The sequence below is a fragment of the Spermophilus citellus genome, assembly GCF_964194105.1.
Source record: "Spermophilus citellus genome assembly, chromosome: 1".
Classification (NCBI taxonomy): Eukaryota; Metazoa; Chordata; class Mammalia; order Rodentia; family Sciuridae; genus Spermophilus; species Spermophilus citellus.
The window spans coordinates 100,701,435-100,722,458 of NC_138182.1; positions in this window are offsets into that span (position 1 = coordinate 100,701,435).

Below are 21,024 nucleotides of genomic sequence, written 5' to 3' on the forward strand. Positions count from 1 at the left end.
ACACTAAAGCAGTTTCACGTTCTATCTCTATGTTCTGTTTCCTCTTGATGTAGCCCTAAGCAGTGACTGGATAGAAATACTTTCATTGAAAGGGGTTGCCAAGCTTCCAGAAATTACGAGTCTCCAGAAATCTCAGCAACTATGATTTCACCCATACTGGATGATACTTTCAGGTAATGATCAGTACAGTAAGCCCATTTGGTTCGCCAAATTTCGTTCTTCTATGTTGAAGCGTTCGTTTCCAGTAACAGTTTGAATTTTGGTGTTTCACTCTGTTTTCTCCTATATTGATAGATGTATTTGGAACTCTAAACCAAACACGGTTTGTGCTAGCTTCTTGAAACTTGACACAGTAAAGCAGTTTCACGTTCTTTCTCTATGTTCTGTTTCCTCTTCGATGTAGCACTCAGCAGTGTCTGAGGAGAAACACTTTCATTGAAAGGGGTTGCCAAGCTTCCCAAAATTGCGAGTCTCCAGAAATCTCAGCAACTATTTTTTAACCCAAACTGGATGATACTTTCAGGTAATGATCAGTACACTAAGCCCACTTGGTTCCCCAAATTTCGTTATTCTATGTTGAAGCGTTCGTTTCCAGTAACAGTTTGAATTTTGGCGTTTCACTCTGTTTTCTCCTATATTGATAGATGTATTTGGAACTCTAAACCAAACACGGTTTGTGCTAGCTTCTTGAAACTTGACACAGTAATGCAGTTTCACGTTCTATCTCTATGTTCTGTCTCCTCTTGATGTAGCCCTAAGCAGTGACTGGGGAGAAACACTTTCATTGAAAGGGGTTGCCAAGCTTCCAAAATTACGAGTCTCCAGAAATCTCAGCATCTATTTTTTCACCCAAACTTGATGATACTTTCAGGTAATGATGAGTACGCTAAGCCCACTGGGTTCCCCAAATTTCGTTCTTCTATGTTGAAGCGTTCGTTTCCAGTAACAGTTTGAATTTTGGCGTTTCACTCTGTTTTCTCCTATATTGATAGATGTATTTGGAACTCTAAACCAAACACGGTTTGTGCTAGCTTCTTGAAACTTGACACAGTAAAGCAGTTTCACGTTCTATATCTATGTTCTGTTTCCTCTTGATGTAGCACTCAACAGTGACTGAGGAGAAACACTTTCATTGAAAGGGGTTGCCAAGCTTCCCAAAATTGCGAGTCTCCAGAAATCTCAACAACTATTTTTTAACCCAAACTGGATGATACTTTCAGGTAATGATCAGTACACTAAGCCCATTTGGTTCCACAAATTTCGTTCTTCTATGTTAAAGCGTTCGTTTCCAGTAACAGTTTGAATTTTGGCGTTTCACTCTGTTTTCTCCTATATTGATACATGTATTTGTAACTCTAAACCAAACACGGTTTGTGCTAGCTTCTTGAAACTTGACACAGTAAAGCAGTTTCACGTTCTATCTCTATGTTCTGTTTCCTCTTGATGTAGCACTCAGCAGTGACTGAGGAGAAACACTTTCATTGAAAGGGGTTGCCAAGCTTCCCAAAATTGCGAGTCTCCAGAAATCTCAGCAACTATTTTTTAACCCAAACTGGATGATACTTTCAGGTAATGATCAGTACACTAAGCCCACTGTGTTCCCCAAATTTCGTTCTTCTATGTTGAAGCGTTCGCTTCCAGTAACTGTTTGAATTTTGGCGTTTCACTCTGTTTTCTCCTATACTGACAGATGTATTTGGAACTCTAAATCAAACACGGTTTGTGCTAGCTTCTTGAAACTTGACACAGTAAAGCAGTTTCACGTTCTATCTCTATGTTCTGTTTCCTCTGGATGTAGCCCTAAGCAGTGACTGGGGAGAAATACTTTCATTGAAAGGGGTTGCCAAGCTTCCAGAAATTACGAGTCTCCAGAAATCTCAGCAACTATGATTTCACCCATACTGGATGATACTTTCAGGTAATGATCAGTACACTAAGCCCACTTGGTTCACCAAATTTCGTTCTTCTATGTTGAAGCGTTCGTTTCCAGTAACAGTTTGAATTTTGGCGTTTCACTCTGTTTTCTCCTATATTGATAGATGTATTTGGAACTCTAAACCAAACACGGTTTGTGCTAGCTTCTTGAAACTTGACACAGTAAAGCACTTTCACGTTCTATCTCTATGTTCTGTTTCCTCTGGATGTAGCCCTAAGTAGTGACTGGGGAGAAATACTTTCATTCAAAGGGGTTGCCAAGCTTCCAGAAATTACGAGTCTCCAGAAATCTCAGCAACTATGATTTCACCCAACCTTGATGATACTTTCAGGTAATGATCAGTACACTAAGCCCACTTGGTTCGCCAAATTTCGTTCTTCTATGTTGAAGCGTTCGTTTCCAGTAACAGTTTGAATTTTGGCGTTTCACTCTGTTTTCTCCTATACTGACAGATGTATTTGGAACTCTAAATCAAACACGGTTTGTGCTAGCTTCTTGAAACTTGACACACTAAAACAGTTTAACGTTCTATCTCTATGTTCTGTTTCCTCTTGATGTAGCCCTAAGCAGTGACTGGGGAGAAATACTTTCATTGAAAGGGGTTGCCAAGCTTCCAGAAATTACGAGTCTCCAGAAATCTCAGCAACTATGATTTCACCCATACTGGATGATACTTTCAGGTAATGATCAGTACACTAAGCCCACTTGGTTCGCCAAATTTCGTTCTTCTATGTTGAAGCGTTCGTTTCCAGTAACAGTTTGAATTTTGGCGTTTCACTCTGTTTTCTCCTATATTGATAGATGTATTTGGAACTCTAAACCAAACACGGTTTGTGCTAGCTTCTTGAAACTTGACACAGTAAAGCAGTTTCACGTTCTATCTCTATGTTCTGTTTCCTCTTGATGTAGCACTCAGCAGTGACTGAGGAGAAACACTTTCATTGAAAGGGGTTGCCAAGCTCCCCAAAACTGCGAGTCTCCAGAAATCTCAGCAACTATTTTTTCACCCAAACTGGATGATACTTTCAAGTAATGATGAGTACGCTAAGCCCACTGGGTTCCCCAAATTTTGTTCTTCTATGTTGAAGCGTTCGTTTCCAGTAACAGTTTGAATTTTGGCGTTTCACTCTGTTTTCTCCTATATTGATAGATGTATTTGGAACTCTAAACCAAACACGGTTTGTGCTAGCTTCTTGAAACTTGACACAGTAAAGCAGTTTTACGTTCTATATCTATGTTCTGTTTCCTCTTGATGTAGCACTCAGCAGTGACTGAGGAGAAACACTTTCATTGAAAGGGGTTGCCAAGCTTCCCAAAATTGCGAGTCTCCAGAAATCTCAGCAACTATTTTTTAACCCAAACTGGATGATACTTTCAGGTAATGATCAGTACACTAAGCTCACTTGGTTCCCCAAATTTCGTTCTTTTATGTTGAAGCGTTCGCTTCCAGTAACTGTTTGAATTTTGGCGTTTCACTCTGTTTTCTCCTATACTGACAGATGTATTTGGAACTCTAAATCAAACACGGTTTGTGCTAGCTTCTTGAAACTTGACACAGTAAAGCAGTTTCATGTTCTATCTCTATGTTCTGTTTCCTCTGGATGTAGCCCTAAGCAGTGACTGGGGAGAAATACTTTCATTGACAGGGGTTGCCAAGCTTCCAGAAATTACGAGTCTCCAGAAATCTCAGCAACTATGATTTCACCCAAACTGGATGATACTTTCAGGTAATAATAGGTACACTAAGCCCACTTGGTTCCCCAAATTTCGTTCTTCTATGTTGAAGCGTTCGTTTCCAGTAACAGTTTGAATTTTGGCGTTTCACTCTGTTTTCTCCTATATTGATAGATGTATTTGGAACTCTAAACCAAACACGGTTTGTGCTAGCTTCTTGAAACTTGACACAGTAAAGCAGTTTCACGTTCTATCTCTATGTTCTGTTTCCTCTTGATGTAGCACTCAGCAGTGACTGAGGAGAAACACTTTCATTGAAAGGGGTTGCCAAGCTTCCCAAAATTGCGAGTCTCCTGAAATCTCAGCAACTATTTTTTAACCCAAACTGGATGATACTTTCAGGTAATGATCAGTACACTAAGCTCACTTGGTTCCCCAAATTTCGTTCTTTTATGTTGAAGCGTTCGCTTCCAGTAACTGTTTGAATTTTGGCGTTTCACTCTGTTTTCTCCTATATTGATAGATGTATTTGGAACTCTAAACCAAACACGGTTTGTGCTAGCTTCTTGAAACTTGACACAGTAAAGCAGTTTCACGTTCTATCTCTATGTTCTGTTTCCTCTTGATGTAGCACTCAGCAGTGACTGAGGAGAAACACTTTCTTTGAAAGGGGTTGCCATGCTTCCCAAAATTGCGAGTCTCCAGAAATCTCAGCAACTATTTTTTCACCCAAACTGGATGATAGTTTCAGGTAATGATCAGTACACTAAGCTCACTTGGTTCCCCAAATTTCGTTCTTTTATGTTGAAGCGTTCGCTTCCAGTAACTGTTTGAATTTTGGCGTTTCACTCTGTTTTCTCCTATACTGACAGATGTATTTGGAACTCTAAATCAAACACGGTTTGTGCTAGCTTCTTGAAACTTGACACAGTAAAGCAGTTTCACGTTCTATCTCTATGTTCTGTTTCCTCTGGATGTAGCCCTAAGCAGTGACTGGGGAGAAATACTTTCATTGACAGGGGTTGCCAAGCTTCCAGAAATTACGAGTCTCCAGAAATCTCAGCAACTATGATTTCACCCAACCTGGATGATACTTTCAGGTAATGATCAGTACACTAAGCCCACTTGGTTCGCCAAATTTCGTTCTTCTATGTTGAAGCGTTCGATTCCAGTAACAGTTTGAATTTTGGCGTTTTACTCTGTTTTCTCCTATATTGATAGATGTATTTGGAACTCTAAATCAAACACGGTTTGTGCTAGCTTCTTGAAACTTGACCCAATAAAGCAGTTTCAAGTTCTATCTCTATGTTCTGTCTCCTCTTGATGTAGCCCTAAGCAGTGACTGGGGAGAAACACTTTCATTGAAAGGGGTTGCCAAGCTTCCAGAAATTACGAGTCTCCAGAAATCTCAGCAACTATGATTTCACCCATACTGGATGATACTTTCAGGTAATGATCAGTACGCTAAGCCCACTTGGTTCGCCAAATTTCGTTCTTCTATGTTGAAGCGTTCGTTTCCAGTAACAGTTTGAATTTTGGCGTTTCACTCTGTTTTCTCCTATATTGATAGATGTATTTGGAACTCTAACCCAAACACGGTTTGTGCTAGCTTCTTGAAACTTGACACAGTAAAGCAGTTTCACGTTCTATCACTATGTTCTGTTTCCTCTGGATGTAGCCCTAAGCAGTGACTGGGGAAAAATACTTTCATTGACAGAGGTTGCCAAGCTTCCAGAAATTACGAGTCTCCAGAAATCTCAGCAACTATGATTTCACCCAAACTGGATGATACTTTCAGGTAATGATCAGTACACTAAGCCCACTTGGTTCCCCAAATTTCGTTCTTCTATGTTGATGCGTTCGCTTCCAGTAACTGTTTGAATTTTGGCGTTTCACTCTGTTTTCTCCTATACTGACAGATGTATTTGGAACTCTAAATCAAACACGGTTTGTGCTAGCTTCTTGAAACTTGACACACTAAAGCAGTTTCACGTTCTATCACTATGTTCTGTTTCCTCTGGATGTAGCCCTAAGCAGTGACTGGGGAAAAATACTTTCATTGACAGAGGTTGCCAAGCTTCCAGAAATTACGAGTCTCCAGAAATCTCAGCAACTATGATTTCACCCAAACTGGATGATACTTTCAGGTAATGATCAGTACACTAAGCCCACTTGGTTCCCCAAATTTCGTTCTTCTATGTTGAAGCGTTCGTTTCCAGTAACAGTTTGAATTTTGGCGTTTCACTCCGTTTTCTCCTATATTGATAGATGTATTTGGAACTCTAACCCAAACACGGTTTGTGCTAGCTTCTTGAAACTTGACACAGTAAAGCAGTTTCACGTTCTATCTCTATGTTCTGTCTCCTCTTGATGTAGCCCTAAGCAGTGACTGGGGAGAAACACTTTCATTGAAAGGGGTTGCCAAGCTTCCAAAAATTACGAGTCTCCAGAAATCTCAGCATCTATTTTTTCACCCAAACTTGATGATACTTTCAGGTAATGATGAGTACGCTAAGCCCACTGGGTTCCCCAAATTTCGTTCTTCTATGTTGAAGCGTTCGTTTCCAGTAACAGTTTGAATTTTGGCGTTTCACTCTGTTTTCTCCTATATTGATAGATGTATTTGGAACTCTAAACGAAACACGGTTTGTGCTAGCTTCTTGAAACTTGACACAGTAAAGCAGTTTTACGTTCTATATCTATGTTCTGTTTCCTCTTGATGTAGCACTCAGCAGTGACTGAGGAGAAACACTTTCATTGAAAGGGGTTGCCAAGCTTCCCAAAATTGCGAGTCTCCAGAAATCTCAGCAACTATTTTTTAACCCAAACTGGATGATACTTTCAGGTAATGATCAGTACACTAAGCTCACTTGGTTCCCCAAATTTCGTTCTTCTATGTTGAAGTGTTCGTTTCCAGTAACTGTTTGAATTTTGGCGTTTCACTCTGTTTTCTCCTATACTGACAGATGTATTTGGAACTCTAAATCAAACACGGTTTGTGCTAGCTTCTTGAAACTTGACACAGTAAAGCAGTTTCACGTTCTAACTCTATGTTCTGTTTCCTCTTGATGTAGCCCTAAGCAGTGACTGGGGAGAAACACTTACATTGAAAGGGGTTGCCAAGCTTAGAAAAATTACGAGTCTCCAGAAATCTCAGGAACTATGTTTTCACCCAAACTGGATGATACTTTCAGGTAATGATCAGTACACTAAGCTCACTTGGTTCCCCAAATTTCGTTCTTCTATGTTGAAGCGTTCGTTTCCAGTAACAGTTTGAATTTTGGCGTTTCACTCTGTTTTCTCCTATATTGATAGATGTATTTGGAACTCTAAATCAAACACGGTTTGTGCTAGCTTCTTGAAACTTGACACAATAAAGCAGTTTCACGATCTATCTCTATGTTCTGTTAACTCTTGATGTAGCCCTAAGCAGTGACTGGGGAGAAACCCTTTCATTGAAAGGGGTTGCCAAGCTTCCAAAAATTACGAGTCTCCAAAAATCTCAGCAACTATTTTTTCACCCAACCTGGATGATACTTTCAGGTAATGATCAGTAGACTAAGCCCACTTGGTTCCCCAAATTTCGTTCTTCTATGTTGAAGCGTTCGTTTCCAGTAACAGTTTGAATTTTGGCTTTTCACTCTGTTTTCTCCTATATTGATAGAAGTATTTGGAACTCTAAACCAAACACGGTTTGTGCTAGCTTCTTGAAACTTGATACAGTAAAGCAGTTTCACGTTCTATCTCTATGTTCTGTTTCCTCTTGATGTAGCCCTAAGCAGTGACTGGGGAGAAACACTTATATTGAAAGGGTTGCCAAGTTTCCAAAATTTGCGAGTCTCCAGAAATCTCAGCAACTATTTTTTCACCCAAACTGGATGATACTTTCAGGTAATGATCAGTACACTATGCTCACTTGGTTCCCCAATTTTCGTTCTTTTATGTTGAAGCGTTCGCTTCCAGTAACTGTTTGAATTTTGGCGTTTCACTCTGTTTTCTCCTATACTGACAGATGTATTTGGAACTCTAAATCAAACACGGTTTGTGCTAGCTTCTTTACTTGACACAGTAAAGCAGTTTCACGTTCTATCTCTATGTTCTGTTTCCTCTTGATGTAGCCCTAAGCAGTGACTGGGGAGAAACACTTTCATTGAAAGGGGTTGCCAAGCTTCCAAAAGTTACGAGTCGCCAGAAATCTCAGCAACTATGTTTTCACCCAAACTGGATGATACTTTCAGGTAATGATCAGTACACTAAGCCCAATTGGTTCCCCAAATTTCGTTCTTCTATGTTGAAGTGTTCGTTTCCAGTAACAGTTTGAATTTTGGCCTTTCACTCTGTTTTCTCCTATATTGATAGATGTATTTGGATCTCTAAATCAAACACGGTTTGTGCTAGCTTCTTGAAACTTGACACAGTAAAGGAGTTTCACGTTCTATCTCTATGTTTTGTTTCCTCTTGCTGTAGCACTCAGAGTGAGTGAGGAGAAACACTTTCATTGAAAGGGGTTGCCAAGCTTCCCAAAATTGCGAGTCTCTACAAATCTCAGCAAACCTGTTTTCACCCAAACTGGATGATACTTTCAGGTAATGACCAGTACACTAAGCTCAATTGGTTCCCCAAATTTCGTTCTTCTATGTTGAAGCGTTCGTTTCCAGTAACAGTTTGAATTTTCCAGTTTCACTCTGTTTTCTCCTATATTGATAGATGTATTTGGAACTCTAAATCAAACACGGTTTGTGCTACCTTCCTGAAACTTGACACAATAAAGCAGTTTCACGTTCTATCTCTATGTTCTGTATCCTCTTGATGTAGCCCTAAGGAGTGACTGGGGAGATACCCTTTCATTGAAAGGGGTTGCCAAGCTTCCAAAAATTACGAGTCTCCAGAAATCTCAGGAAATATGTTTTCACTCAAACTGGATGATACTTTCAGGTAATGATCAGTACACTAAGCCCACTTGGTTCCCCAAATTTCGTTCTTCTATGTTGAAGCGTTCATTTCCAGTAACAGTTTGAATTTTGGTGTTTCACTCTGTTTTCTCCTATATTGATAGATGTATTTGGAACTCTAAATCAAACACGGTTTTTTGCTAGCTTCTTGAAACTTGACACAGTAAAGCAGTTTCACGTTCTAACTCTATGTTCTGTTTCCTCTTGATGTAGCCCTAAGCAGTGACTGGGGAGAAACACTTACATTGAAAGGGGTTGCCAAGCTTAGAAAAATTACGAGTCTCCAGAAATCTCAGGAACTATGTTTTCACCCAAACTGGATGATACTTTCAGGTAATGATCAGTACACTAATCTCACTTGGTTCCCCAAATTTCGTTCTTCTATGTTGAAGCGTTCGTTTCCAGTAACAGTTTGAATTTTGGCGTTTCACTCTGTTTCTCCTATATTGATAGATGTATTTGGAACTCTAAATCAAACACGGTTTGTGCTAGCTTCTTGAAACTTGACACAATAAAGCAGTTTCACGATCTATCTCTATGTTCTGTTTCCTCTTGATGTAGCCCTAAGCAGTGACTGGGGAGAAACCCTTTCATTGAAAGGGGTTGCCAAGCTTCCAAAAATTACGAGTCTCCAAAAATCTCAGCAACTATTTTTTCACCCAACCTGGATGATACTTTCAGGTAATGATCAGTAGACTAAGCCCACTTGGTTCCCCAAATTTCGTTCTTCTATGTTGAAGCGTTCGTTTCCAGTAACAGTTTGAATTTTGGCTTTTCACTCTGTTTTCTCCTATATTGATAGAAGTATTTGGAACTCTAAACCAAACACGGTTTGTGCTAGCTTCTTGAAACTTGACACAGTAAAGCAGTTTCACGTTCTATCTCTATGTTCTGTTTCCTCTTGATGTAGCCCTAAGCAGTGACTGGGGAGAAACACTTATATTGAAAGGGTTGCCAAGTTTCCAAAATTTGCGAGTCTCCAGAAATCTCAGCAACTATTTTTTCACCCAAACTGGATGATACTTTCAGGTAATGATCAGTACACTATGCTCACTTGGTTCCCCAATTTTCGTTCTTTTATGTTGAAGCGTTCGCTTCCAGTAACTGTTTGAATTTTGGCGTTTCACTCTGTTTTCTCCTATACTGACAGATGTATTTGGAACTCTAAATCAAACACGGTTTGTGCTAGCTTCTTTACTTGACACAGTAAAGCAGTTTCACGTTCTATCTCTATGTTCTGTTTCCTCTTGAGGTAGCCCTAAGCAGTGACTGGGGAGAAACACTTTCATTGAAAGGGGTTGCCAAGCTTCCAAAAGTTACGAGTCGCCAGAAATCTCAGCAACTATGTTTTCACCCAAACTGGATGATACTTTCAGGTAATGATCAGTACACTAAGCCCAATTGGTTCCCCAAATTTCGTTCTTCTATGTTGAAGTGTTCGTTTCCAGTAACAGTTTGAATTTTGGCCTTTCACTCTGTTTTCTCCTATATTGATAGATGTATTTGGATCTCTAAATCAAACACGGTTTGTGCTAGCTTCTTGAAACTTGACACAGTAAAGGAGTTTCACGTTCTATCTCTATGTTTTGTTTCCTCTTGCTGTAGCACTCAGAGTGAGTGAGGAGAAACACTTTCATTGAAAGGGGTTGCCAAGCTTCCCAAAATTGCGAGTCTCTACAAATCTCAGCAAACCTGTTTTCACCCAAACTGGATGATACTTTCAGGTAATGACCAGTACACTAAGCTCAATTGGTTCCCCAAATTTCGTTCTTCTATGTTGAAGCGTTCGTTTCCAGTAACAGTTTGAATTTTCCAGTTTCACTCTGTTTTCTCCTATATTGATAGATGTATTTGGAACTCTAAATCAAACACGGTTTGTGCTACCTTCCTGAAACTTGACACAATAAAGCAGTTTCACGTTCTATCTCTATGTTCTGTATCCTCTTGATGTAGCCCTAAGGAGTGACTGGGGAGATACCCTTTCATTGAAAGGGGTTGCCAAGCTTCCAAAAATTACGAGTCTCCAGAAATCTCAGGAACTATGTTTTCACTCAAACTGGATGATACTTTCAGGTAATGATCAGTACACTAAGCCCACTTGGTTCCCCAAATTTCGTTCTTCTATGTTGAAGCATTCATTTCCAGTAACAGTTTGAATTTTGGTGTTTCACTCTGTTTTCTCCTATATTGATAGATGTATTTGGAAATCTAAATCAAACACGGTTTTTTGCTAGCTTCTTGAAACTTGACACAGTAAAGCAGTTTCAAGTTCTATCTCTATGTTCTGTTTCCTCTTGATGTAGCCCTAAGCAGTGACTGGGGAGAAACACTTACATTGAAAGGGGTTGCCAAGCTTAGAAAAATTACGAGTCTCCAGAAATCTCAGGAACTATGTTTTCACCCAAACTGGATGATACTTTCAGGTAATGATCAGTACACTAAGCTCACTTGGTTCCCCAAATTTCGTTCTTCTATGTTGAAGCGTTCGTTTCCAGTAACAGTTTGAATTTTGGCGTTTCACTCTGTTTTCTCCTATATTGATAGATGTATTTGGAACTCTAAATCAAACACGGTTTTTGCTAGCTTCTTGAAACTTGACACAGTAAAGGAGTTTCACGTTCTATCTCTATGTTTTGTTTCCTCTTGCTGTAGCACTCAGAGTGAGTGAGGAGAAACACTTTCATTGAAAGGGGTTGCCAAGCTTCCCAAAATTGCGAGTCTCTACAAATCTCAGCAAACATTTTTTCACCCAAACTGGATGATACTTTCAGGTAATGATCAGTACACTAAGCTCACTTGGTTCCCCAAATTTCGTTCTTCTATGTTGAAGTGTTCGTTTCCAGTAACAGTTTGAATTTTGGCGTTTCACTCTGTTTTCTCCTATATTGATAGATGGATTTGGAACTCTAAACCAAACACGGTTTGTGCTAGCATCTTGAAACTTGACACACTAAAGCAGTTTCACGTTCTATCTCTATGTTTTGTTTCCTCTTGATGTAGCACTCAGCAGTGACTGGGGAGGAACACTTTCATTGAAAGTGGTTTCCAAGCTTCCCAAAATTGCCAGTCTCTACAAATCTCAGCAAACATGTTTTCACCCAAACTGGATGATACTTTCAGGTAATGATCAGTACACTAAGCTCTCTTGGTTCCCCAATTTCGTTCTTCTATGTTGAAGCGTTCGTTTCCAGTAACAGTTTGAATTTTGGCGTTTCACTCTGTTTTCTCCTATATTGATAGATGTATTTGGAACTCTAAATCAAACATGGTTTTTGCTAGCTTCTTGAAACTTGACACAATAAAGCAGTTTCACGTTCTGTCTCTATGTTCTGTTTCCTCTTGATGTAGCCCTAAGCAGTGACTGGGGAGAAACCCTTTCATTGAAAGGGGTTGCCAAGCTTCCATAAATTACGAGTCTCCAGAAATCTCAGCAACTATTTTTTCACCCAAACTGGATCATAATTTCAGGTAATGATCAGTACACTAATCCCACTTGGTTCCCCTAATTTCGTTCTTCGATGTTGAAGCGTTCGTTTCCAGTAACAGTTTGAATTTTGGCGTTTCACTCTGTTTTCTTCTATATTGATAGATGTATTTGGAACTCTAAATCAAACACGGTTTGTGCTAACTTCTTGAAACTTGACACAGTAAAGCAGTTTCACGTTCTAACTCTATGTTCTGTTTCCTCTTGATGTAGCCCTAAGCAGTGACTGGGGAGAAACACTTTAATTGAAAGTGGTTGCCAAGCTTCCCAAAATTGCGAGTCTCTACAAATCTCAGCAAACCTGTTTTCACCCAAACTGGATGATACTTTCAGGTAATGACCAGTACACTAAGCTCAATTGGTTCCCCAAATTTCGTTCTTCTATGTTGAAGCGTTCGTTTCCAGTAACAGTTTGAATTTTCCAGTTTCACTCTGTTTTCTCCTATATTGATAGATGTATTTGGAACTCTAAATCAAACACGGTTCGTGCTAGCTTCCTGAAACTTGACACAATAAAGCAGTTTCACGTTCTATCTCTATGTTCTGTATCGTCTTGATGTAGCCCTAACGAGTGACTGGGGAGAAACCCTTTCATTGAAAGGGGTTGACAAGCTTCCAAAAATTACGAGTCTCCAGAAATCTCAGGAACTATGTTTTCACCCAAACTGGATGATACTTTCAGGTAATGATCAGTACACTAAGCCCACTTGGTTCCCCAAATTTCGTTCTTCTATGTTGAAGCATTCGTTTCCAGTAACAGTTTGAATTTTGGTGTTTCACTCTGTTTTCTCCTATATTGATAGATGTATTTGGAACTCTAAATCAAACACGGTTTGTTCTAGCTTCTTGAAACTTGACACAGTAAAGCAGTTTCAAGTTCTAACTCTATGTTCTGTTTCCTCTTGATGTAGCCCTAAGCAGTGACTGGGGAGAAACACTTACATTGAAAGGGGTTGCCAAGCTTAGAAAAATTACGAGTCTCCAGAAATCTGAGGAACTATGTTTTCACCCAAACTGGATGATACTTTCAGGTAATGATCAGTACACTAAGCTCACTTGGTTCCCCAAATTTCGTTCTTCTATGTTGAAGCGTTCGTTTCCAGTAACAGTTTGAATTTTGGCGTTTCACTCTGTTTTCTCCTATATTGATAGATGTATTTGGAACTCTAAATCAAACACGGTTTGTGCTAGCTTCTTGAAACTTGACACAATAAAGCAGTTTCACGTTCTATCTCTATGTTCTGTATCCTCTTGATGTAGCCCTAAGCAGTGACTGGGGAGAAACACTTACATTGAAAGGGGTTTCCAAGCTTCCAAAAATTACGAGTGTCCAGAAATCACAGCAACTATTTTTTTACCCAACCTGGATGATACTTTCAGGTAATGATCAGTACACTAAGCCAACTTGGTTCCCCAAATTTCGTTCTTCTATGTTGAAGCGTTCGTTTCCAGTAACAGTTTGAATTTTGGCGTTTCACTCTGTTTTCTCCTATATTGTTAGATGTATTTGGAACTCTAAACCAAACACGGTTTGTGCGAGCTTCTTGAAACTTGACACAGTAAAGCAGTTTCACGTTCTATCTCTATGTTCTGTTTCCTCTTGATGTAGCCCTAAGCAGTGACTGGGGAGAAACACTTTCATTGAAAGGGGTTGCCAAGCTTCCAAAATTTGCGAGTCTCCAGAAAACTCAGCAACTATGTTTTCACCCAAACTTGATGATACTTTCAGGTAATGATCAGTACACTAAGCCCACTTGGTTCTCCAAATTTCGTTCTTCTATGTTGAAGCGTTCGTTTCCAGTAACAGTTTGAATTTTGGCGTTTCACTCTGTTTTCCCCTATATTGATAGATGTATTTGGAACTCTAAAGCAAACACGGTTTGTGCTAGCTTCTTGAAACTTGACACAGTAAAGCAGTTTCACGTTCTATCTCTATGTTTTCTTCCCTCTTGATGTAGGCCTAAGCAGTGACTGGGGAGAAACCTTTCATTGAAAGGGGTTGCCAAGCTTCCAAAAATTACGAGTCTCCAGAAATCTCAGCAACTATTTTTTCACCCAAACTGGATGATACTTTCAGGTAATGATCAGTACACTAATCCCACTTGGTTCCCCAAATTTCGTTCTTCTATGTTGAAGCGTTCGTTTCCAGTAACAGTTTGAATTTTGGCGTTTCACTCTGTTTTCTCCTATATTGATAGATGTGTTTGGAACTCTAAATCAAACACGGTTTGTGCTAGCTACTTGAAACTTCACCCAGTAAAGCAGTATAACGTTCTAACTCTATGTTCTGTTTCCTCTTGATGTAGCCCTAAGCAGTGACTGGGGAGAAACACTTTCATTGAAAGGGGTTGCCAAGCTTCCAAAAATTACGAGTCTCCAGAAATCTCAGCAACTATGTTTTCACCCAATCTGGATGATACTTTCAGGTAATGATCAGTACACTAAGCCCACTTGGATCCCCAAATTTCGTTCTTCTATGTTGAAGCATTCTTTTCCAGTAACAGTTTGAATTTTGGCGTTTCACTCTGTTTTCTCCTATATTGATAGATGTATTTGGAACTCTAAATCAAACACGGTTTGTGCTAGCTTCTTTAAACTTGACACAGTAAAGGAGTTTCACGTTCTATCTCTATGTTCTGTTTCCTCTTGCTGTAGCACTCAGAGTGAGTGAGGAGAAACACTTTAATTGAAAGGGGTTGCCAAGCTTCCCAAAATTGCGAGTCTCTACAAATCTCAGCAAACCTGTTTTCACCCAAACTGGATGATACTTTCAGGTAATGACCAGTACACTAAGCTCAATTGGTTCCCCAAATTTCGTTCTTCTATGTTGAAGCGTTCGTTTCCAGTAACAGTTTGAATTTTGGCGTTTCACTCTGTTTTCTCCTATATTGATAGATGTATTTGGAACTCTAAACCAAACACGGTTTGTGCTAGCTTCTTGAAACTTGACACAGTAAAGCACTTTCACGTTCTATCTCTATGTTCTGTTTCCTCTGGATGTAGCCCTAAGTAGTGACTGGGGAGAAATACTTTCATTGAAAGGGATTGCCAAGCTTCCAAAAATTACGAGTCTCCAGAAATCTCAGGAACTATGTTTTCACCCAAACTGGATGATACTTTCAGGTAATGATCAGTACACTAAGCCCACTTGGTTCCCCAAATTTCGTTCTTCTATGTTGAAGCGTTCATTTCCAGTAACAGTTTGAATTTTGGTGTTTCACTCTGTTTTCTCCTATATTGATAGATGTATTTGGAACTCTAAATCAAACACGGTTTTTTGCTAGCTTCTTGAAACTTGACACAGTAAAGCAGTTTCACGTTCTAACTCTATGTTCTGTTTCCTCTTGATGTAGCCCTAAGCAGTGACTGGGGAGAAACATTTACATTGAAAGGGGTTGCCAAGCTTAGAAAAATTACGAGTCTCCAGAAATCTCAGGAACTATGTTTTCACCAAAACTGGATGATACTTTCAGGTAATGATCAGTACACTAAGCTCACTTGGTTCCCCAAATTTTGTTCTTCTATGTTGAAGCGTTCGTTTCCAGTAACAGTTTGAATTTTGGTGTTTCACTCTGTTTTCTCCTATATTGATAGATGTATTTGGAACTCTAAATCAAACACGGTTTGTGCTAGCTTCTTGAAACTTGACACAATAAAGCAGTTTCACGATCTATCTCTATGTTCTGTTTCCTCTTGATGTAGCCCTAAGCAGTGACTGGGGAGAAACCCTTTCATTGAAAGGGGTTGCCAAGCTTCCAAAAATTACGAGTCTCCAAAAATCTCAGCAACTATTTTTTCACCCAACCTGGATGATACTTTCAGGTAATGATCAGGAGACTAAGCCCACTTGGTTCCCCAAATTTCGTTCTTCTATGTTGAAGCGTTCGTTTCCAGTAACAGTTTGAATTTTGGCTTTTCACTCTGTTTTCTCCTATATTGATAGAAGTATTTGGAACTCTAAACCAAACACGGTTTGTGCTAGCTTCTTGAAACTTGACACAGTAAAGCAGTTTCACGTTCTATTTCTATGTTCTGTTTCCTCTTGATGTAGCCCTAAGCAGTGACTGGGGAGAAACACTTATATTGAAAGGGTTGCCAAGTTTCCAAAATTTGCGAGTCTCCAGAAATCTCAGCAACTATTTTTTCACCCAAACTGGATGATACTTTCAGGTAATGATCAGTACACTATGCTCACTTGGTTCCCCAATTTTCGTTCTTTTATGTTGAAGCGTTCGCTTCCAGTAACTTTGAATTTTGGCGTTTCACTCTGTTTTCTCCTATACTGACAGATGTATTTGGAACTCTAAATCAAACACGGTTTGTGCTAGCTTCTTTACTTGACACAGTAAAGCAGTTTCACGTTCTATCTCTATGTTCTGTTTCCTCTTGAGGTAGCCCTAAGCAGTGACTGGGGAGAAACACTTTCATTGAAAGGGGTTGCCAAGCTTCCAAAAGTTACGAGTCTCCAGAAATCTCAGCAACTATGTTTTCACCCAAACTGGATGATACTTTCAGGTACTGATCAGTACACTAAGCCCAATTGGTTCCCCAAATTTCGTTCTTCTATGTTGAAGTGTTCGTTTCCAGTAACAGTTTGTATTTTGGCCTTTCACTCTGTTTTCTCCTATATTGATAGATGTATTTGGAACTCTAAATCAAACACGGTTTGTGCTAGCTTCTTGAAACTTGACACAGTAAAGGAGTTTCACGTTCTATCTCTATGTTTTGTTTCCTCTTGCTGTAGCACTCAGAGTGAGTGAGGAGAAACACTTTCATTGAATGGGGTTGCCAAGCTTCCCAAAATTGCGAGTCTCTACAAATCTCAGCAACTATTTTTTTACCCAAACTGGATGATACTTTCAGGTAATGACCAGTACACTAAGCTCAATTGGTTCCCCAAATTTCGTTCTTTTATGTTGAAGCGTTCGCTTCCAGTAACTGTTTGAATTTTGGCGTTTCACTCTGTTTTCTCCTATACTGACAGATGTATTTGGAACTCTAAATCAAACACGGTTTGTGCTAGCTTCTTGAAACTTGACACAGTAAAGCAGTTTCACGTTCTATCTCTATGTTCTGTTTCCTCTTGATGTAGCACTCAGCAGTGATGAGGAGAAACACTTTCATTGAAAGGGGTTGCCAAGCTTCCCAAAATTGCGAGTCTCCAGAAATCTCAGCAACTATTTTTTAACCCAAACTGGATGATACTTTCAGGTAATGATCAGTACACTAAGCCCACTTGGTTCCCCAAATTTCGTTCTTCTATGTTGAAGCGTTCGTTTCCAGTAACAGTTTGAATTTTGGCGTTTCACTCTGTTTTCTCCTATATTGATAGATGTATTTGGAACTCTAAATCAAACACGGTTTGTGCTAGCTTCTTGAAACTTGACACAGTAAAGCAGTTTTACGTTCTATCTCTATTTTCTCTTTCCTCTTGATGTAGCACTCAGCAGTGACTGAGGAGAAACACTTTCATTGAAAGGGGTTGCCAAGCTCCCCAAAATTGCGAGTCTCCAGAAATCTCAGCAACTATTTTTTCACCCAAACTGGATGATACTTTCAGGTAATGATCAGTACACTAAGATCACTTGGTTCCCCAAATTTCGTTCTTTTATGTTGAAGCGTTCGCTTCCAGTAACTGTTTGAATTTTGGCGTTTCACTCTGTTTTCTCCTATACTGACAGATGTATTTGGAACTCTAAATCAAACACGGTTTGTGCTAGCTTCTTGAAACTTGACACAGTAAAGCAGTTTCACGTTCTATCTCTATGTTCTGTTTCCTCTGGATGTAGCCCTAAGCAGTGACTGGGGAGAAATACTTTCATTGACAGGGGTTGCCAAGCTTCCAGAAATTACGAGTCTCCAGAAATCTCAGCAACTATGATTTCACCCAACCTGGATGATACTTTCAGGTAATGATCAGTACACTAAGCCCACTTGGTTCGCCAAATTTCGTTCTTCTATGTTGAAGCGTTCGATTCCAGTAACAGTTTGAATTTTGGCGTTTTACTCTGTTTTCTCCTATATTGACAGATGTATTTGGAACTCTAAATCAAACACGGTTTGTGCTAGCTTCTTGAAACTTGACACAATAAAGCAGTTTCAAGTTCTATCTCTATGTTCTGTCTCCTCTTGATGTAGCCCTAAGGAGTGACTGGGGAGAAACACTTTCATTGAAAGGGGTTGCCAAGCTTCCAAAAATTACGAGTCTCCAGAAATCTCAGCATCTATTTTTTCACCCAAACTGGATGATACTTTCAGGTAATGATGAGTACGCTAAGCCCACTGGGTTCCCAAAATTTCGTTCTTCTATGTTGAAGCGTTCGTTTCCAGTAACAGTTTGAATTTTGGCGTTTCACTCTGTTTTCTCCTATATTGATAGATGTATTTGGAACTCTAAACCAAACACGGTTTGTGCTAGCTTCTTGAAACTTGACACAGTAAAGCAGTTTCACGTTCTATCTCTATGTTCTGTTTCCTCTTGATGTAGCACTCAGCAGTGACTGAGGAGAAACACTTTCATTGAAAGGGGTTGCCAAGCTCCCCAAAACTGCGAGTCTCCAGAAATCTCAGCAACTATTTTTTCACCCAAACTGGATGATACTTTCAGGTAATGATCAGTACACTAAGCTCACTTGGTTCCCCAAATTTCGTTCTTTTATGTTGAAGCGTTCACTTCCAGTAACTGTTTGAATTTTGGCGTTTCACTCTGTTTTCTCCTATACTGACAGATGTATTTCGAACACTAAGTCAAACACGGTTTGTGCTAGCTTCTTGAAACTTGACACAGTAAAGCAGTTTCAAGTTCTATCTCTATGTTTTCTTTCCTCTTGATGTAGCACTCAGCAGTGACTGAGGAGAAACACTTTCATTGAAAGGGGTTGCCAAGCTTCCAGAAATTACGAGTCTCCAGAAATCTCAGCAACTATGATTTCACCCAAACTGGATGATACTTTCAGGTAATGATCAGTACACTAAGCCCACTTGGTTCCCCAAATTTCGTTCTTCTATGTTGATGCGTTCGCTTCCAGTAACTGTTTGAATTTTGGCGTTTCACTCTGTTTTCTCCTATACTGACAGATGTATTTGGAACTCTAAATCAAACACGGTTTGTGCTAGCTTCTTGAAACTTGACACAGTAAAGCAGTTTCACGTTCTATCTCTATGTTCTGTCTCCTCTTGATGTAGCCCTAAGCAGTGACTGGGGAGAAACACTTTCATTGAAAGGGGTTGCCAAGCTTCCAAAAATTACGAGTCTCCAGAAATCTCAGCAACTATGATTTCACCCAAACTGGATGATACTTTCAGGTAATGATCAGTACACTAAGCCCACTTGGTTCCCCAAATTTCGTTCTTCTATGTTGAAGCGTTCGTTTCCAGTAACAGTTTGAATTTTGGCGTTTCACTCTGTTTTCTCCTATATTGATAGATGTATTTGGAACTCTAACCCAAACACGGTTTGTGCTAGCTTCTTGAAACTTGACACAGTAAAGCAGTTTCACGTTCTATCTCTATGTTCTGTTTCCTCTGGATGTAGCCCTAAGCAGTGACTGGGGAGAAATACTTTCATTGACAGGGGTTGCCAAGCTTCCAGAAATTACGAGTCTCCAGAAATCTCAGCAACTATGATTTCACCCAACCTGGATGATACTTTCAGGTAATGATCAGTACACTAAGCCCACTTGGTTCGCCAAATTTCGTTCTTCTATGTTGAAGCGTTCGTTTCCAGTAACAGTTTGAATTTTGGCGTTTCACTCTGTTTTCTCCTATATTGATAGATGTATTTGGAACTCTAACCCAAACACGGTTTGTGCTAGCTTCTTGAAACTTGACACAGTAAAGCAGTTTCACGTTCTATCTCTATGTTCTGTCTCCTCTTGATGTAGCCCTAAGCAGTGACTGGGGAGAAACACTTTCATTGAAAGGGGTTGCCAAGCTTCCAAAAATTACGAGTCTCCAGAAATCTCAGCATCTATTTTTTCACCCAAACTTGATGATACTTTCAGGTAATGATGAGTACGCTAAGCCCACTGGGTTCCCCAAATTTCGTTCTTCTATGTTGAAGCGTTCGTTTCCAGTAACAGTTTGAATTTTGGCGTTTCACTCTGTTTTCTCCTATATTGATAGATGTATTTGGAACTCTAAACCAAACACGGTTTGTGCTAGCTTCTTGAAACTTGACACAGTAAAGCAGTTTTACGTTCTATATCTATGTTCTGTTTCCTCTTGATGTAGCACTCAGCAGTGACTGAGGAGAAACACTTTCATTGAAAGGGGTTGCCAAGCTTCCCAAAATTGCGAGTCTCAAGAAATCTCAGCAACTATTTTTTACCCAAACTGGATGATACTTTCAGGTAATGATCAGTACACTAAGCTCACTTGGTTCCCCAAATTTCGTTCTTTTATGTTGAAGCGTTCGCTTCCAGTAACTGTTTGAATTTTGGCGTTTCACTCTGTTTTCTCCTATACTGACAGATGTATTTGGAACTCTAAATCAAACACGGTTTGTGCTAGCTTCTTGAAACTTGACACAGTAAAGAAGTTTCACATTCTATCTCTATGTTCTGTTTCCTCTGGATGTAGCTCTAAGCAGTGACTGGGGAGAAATACTTTCATTGACAGGGGTTGCCAAGCTTCCAGAAATTACGAGTCTCCAGAAATCTCAGCAACTATGATTTCACCCAACCTGGATGATACTTTCAGGTAATGATCAGTACACTAAGCCCACTTGGTTTGCCAAATTTCGTTCTTCTATGTTGAAGCGTTCGATTCCAGTAACAGTTTGAATTTTGGCGTTTTACTCTGTTTTCTCCTATATTGATAGATGTATTTGGAACTCTAAATCAAACACGGTTTGTGCTAGCTTCTTGAAACTTGACACAATAAAGCAGTTTCAAGTTCTATCTCTATGTTCTGTCTCCTCTTGATGTAGCCCTAAGCAGTGACTGGGGAGAAACACTTTCATTGAAAGGGGTTGCCAA